This window comes from Brassica rapa, chromosome A07, assembly GCF_000309985.2.
Source record: "Brassica rapa cultivar Chiifu-401-42 chromosome A07, CAAS_Brap_v3.01, whole genome shotgun sequence".
Classification (NCBI taxonomy): domain Eukaryota; kingdom Viridiplantae; phylum Streptophyta; class Magnoliopsida; order Brassicales; family Brassicaceae; genus Brassica; species Brassica rapa.
The window spans coordinates 13687078-13691021 of NC_024801.2; the positions used below are offsets into that span (position 1 = coordinate 13687078).

At 32.6% G+C, this 3944-nt stretch overlaps 1 long non-coding RNA gene across 1 annotated transcript; it reads right to left on the reverse strand.

The window, feature by feature from the left end:
- Positions 1-1723: 1723 nt before the first annotated feature.
- On the reverse strand, positions 1724-3710 carry LOC117126582. Its single transcript, XR_004449229.1, has 2 exons — positions 2434-3710; positions 1724-2313 (listed from the first exon to the last, which is right to left on the reverse strand). It is a non-coding gene; the product is annotated as an uncharacterized LOC117126582 (long non-coding RNA).
- Between the last annotated feature and the right edge of the window lie 234 nt (positions 3711-3944).

A 3944-nucleotide genomic window follows, 5' to 3' on the forward strand; every position in this document is an offset into this window, starting at 1 on the left:
ACATTTAAAAATTATATTTAGAAAGTTATAGTTTTAAATTTTTAATATTATAGAAAATATTTTTATTTTAAAATTTTATAATATTAATTAAAATATAATAGATATATTTTAGTATATTTATAATTCCAATTTAAATTTTTATTGAATATTTTTATTTTTGTATTTATATGGTTTTTGAAAAAAAAAAAATTATCCTCCCGCAACCGCAAACGCCAGCTGGAACCAGCTTTTGATTTTAAGAGGTTCGTAGCGGTTTGAAGCGATTTATAGTGGGTTGTATGATTGTTTCGAAACGCTGTTAACCGCTATCAACCGCAAAAGCTGCGTTTGCGGGTGGTAGCGCGGAAACCAGTCAGACCCTAAGTAGGTTTATATGTAAGTGGCATTTCAATTAAAAAAAAGACACTGACATCACCAACACTTGACATGATAATATTTAAATGTACCAGCAAAAAAATTTCATTAAATTACCAGCAAAATGTTTCAAGTTTGTAATCTATCTATACTATACTAATATATAAGGTCTTTTTTAGGTGATCTTATGTTTTGCAAGTATTTACAAGAGTGCCATTTTCTATTAATTACTAAATATATATTAATTTATTATTCACCCACATAAATATGCTTAAACCTATGAACAGGCCTTTATAATTTACATAGTTTTGACCCACTTATATTTCTAATGCTTTAAAAAACATTCAAGTATCAAACATTATTTTTTCAAGTATCAAACGTAAATAACGAAACCGAGGTTATTACATCTAAGTCACATAATCTTATGTCAAGCAAATAACTTATATATATGGTTCATTTCTACTTCGTATGTATGTAAATTACTGAGTATGTAGTAACGTACATGTATTACATTCTATGTGTATAGACCTCCCTAATTAAACTATTTACATTGAGCTTAAGATATTAAAATTTTATTGATATATTCAAAATGAATTTTAACAACCCCGCTTGTCGGTTTGCAAAAAAAACTTCCTATTTTTCTAAATAAAAAAACGAAAATCACACCGAATACTAAATGAATACCCAAATATAATAAAATACTAATTTATATATGTAATTTAATTTATAAATAAAAATATTCAAATCCCCAAATTACATGAACTAACTGATTTTTTCTAGGTTTTTAGGTTTAACTTAGGTTTTTGAGTGTTTATCAGATTTTTGGCCATAAACCTTAATTAACCCCAAACTATTTTTAATTTGTTTCACTTTGGGTTTTATGGATTATAAAAACCTGATTTGAACTCAATATTACCCGAACCGATCTGATCCGAAAATGTATGGTTCATAAACGGATCTGAAACACCCAACCTCTATAACTTGAAAATCAAATAATCCGAACCACACAAATCTAAAACTCGAATGACCATCATTATAAGATGTCAAAATAAATTAATCACAGTTATAGATGTCAAAACTCAAATATTAAAATTCAAACAAAAAAAATTAATAACATTTAAATTCAAAAGTTTAACCAAATAGTTATCCCGCGCTTTTAAAGCGCGGATCAAAATCTAGTTAGTCTTATAACTCTCGTTTTCATTAAATAACGTATAACTATAATCATATTGATTGTTGATGATTTATAATTTCAACATGGCACGCGTGCTGTCGGGATAATCGGGATTCGTAAAAGTCTATGGTACAATAATTTCATTACGGTTTAACATGAATTAAACATTTTTTAAAAAAATACCTTTTCATTTACTTTTTTTTTTAACACTAAAGATCATTTTATATTAGCTTCAACACCATTGTTACAAACTAGGCCGGCGATTACAAGTAATCCCGGAATAATAGGCCGGCGGAGTAGACAAACATCCCCAGAATCATAAGCCCACAAGAGGGAGACAATATAAAAACTTAAAACTAACCGAAAGAAAAATACAATACAAGCTTACAACTAGAACATCATGAACAGATAAAACAGATCCAGAATGGAGATAGAACAAATTGCATGTGGACTTAGAATGAGAACCTTGGAGAGACGATGGAGATAAGCTTTGATCAAACCACCGATAGAGAAACCTCCTATAGTGAATGGCCCAAACAATTGATAGTCCAAAGCAACAAGAACCGGGAAAACAAAGGAAAAATTTATTTTCTTGTCTACAAACCGGATACGGCGGAGTCGAAGGGATGACGACTTGAAACACCTGTTTGAAGCTTGCGAAAGAAACAGATCTCGATCAGATCTTAAGGTTAATGACAAGGAGCGAATGCCTTCAACACCAGATTCTGACGCATGCACAGAGACATGAGACAGAAGACCGAACCAGTGAAGCAACCAAGATAACTCTAATCCAACATGCAAAGCAACAGAAGACAAAAGAGACTGGATCAGATCAAACAGGTAGGACAAGACCTAACCGGAGATGTCTAGAAGGAGCTTGAACTGTATGAGGAAGATCATCTGACCACTCGCAATCATTCCGGTACGGATCGAAACTAGATCTGGATCTAGAAAAATCTACCGCTGAGAAAGGAGTGAAATCAGAATATTTTTATCAAAAGAGAGAATCTAAACCCGACCCCGGCTCTATGAGAGCAGCTGGAGCCGGTGAACGGAAGGAGATGTCAGAGCTTTTTAGTGAGAGGTTGGAGGAAATTCTTAGAGAGAGATAAAGAAAAAGATATTATACTTTGTTGTACCTTTTCATTTATTCATCTTCCCTAAATAGAGGCATAATTACAACATCATACAAATCGTAAGTTCAGAAATGAAAAGTACTTAGAAACTTTTGTGAGCACAAATTGGATCACATTTAAAAATTATCAAACCACACAGACAAAAGAGTGCGGTGAGAGTGGCTGTTGTTGGCCGTAGTCATCGATAGAGTGGATATCCTTTTCTTAGTAAACCTCCTTATGAAGAATTAAAGACCAAGAAGACAAGCCCTGCTTTGCAACTGAATTTCCTTCACTAGAAAGCGGTTTCAAAACAGAGGTATAAAGACGCGCATTCCTTTCACGCCACAAGTAATATAGGCTTTACTCCTCTTGTAGTCACAACAGAAACTAGCCACACAACAACATCATCAAACATAAAGGAAGGTCTGAAATGATTTCGACTAAAGAAAGCGGACCAGACCTCCATTGAAAAATAAACAAAATCATGTAACAAAGTAAGCCTCGCTGTTAGGGTAAAACTCACTGTTAAGATGAAACTTCTACAGCAAGAGGATAAAAGAGTGCCAATATAGACGTGATCTTTTTGATTTTAAATCCAGAATCCACAGAGCAAAACGAAGAATGTTTTGTCTTCATTCCACTTGAAATGTATAAACTTACATAAAGAACCCATATTCAAAAATCATAAACCAGAGTTTAACCATCAAATTTAGTAAACCGAACGAGGCTTAAACCTAATACTGTAGATCTTTAGTTTCACGATCAATAGTAAAATACATTGATGCAGTCTATCAATTTTTAGATACATCTCCGTTAAACTCACACTCATACTAGTAACATTTAAGTAATACTAGTACATTTAAGCAATACTATTAAATTGCTTCCTGGGAGTGGCTGGACTAGCAAAACAAGCCACGAAGAGAGGTTTAAACACGGGACCCTGTATTGAAAAAGGGGAAAAAAAGAGCCAAGAAGAAAACAATATACTCCTAGCTAGCTAGGCTATATATAGCAAAAGCAACAAAGCAAATTATATATATGTATATATGAAAAAGGGTAGTCACACGTACACATATATTGCAAATTCCTAGGATAAAGAGAGATGATATTGCTTAGATTCACTGAACAACAGCGACTTCTCTGCTTATAGTTTTGTTCATGCACACTTATTTTCCACAAGCTGGTGTATCATTTCATCTATTGATTTATCCTTTTTGAGTTTTTTCTTAATTAAGTAGTACATATGTTGATAATATTTTTTTGTCAAAGTGAATAGTCAACAGTCAACATTCAACGTC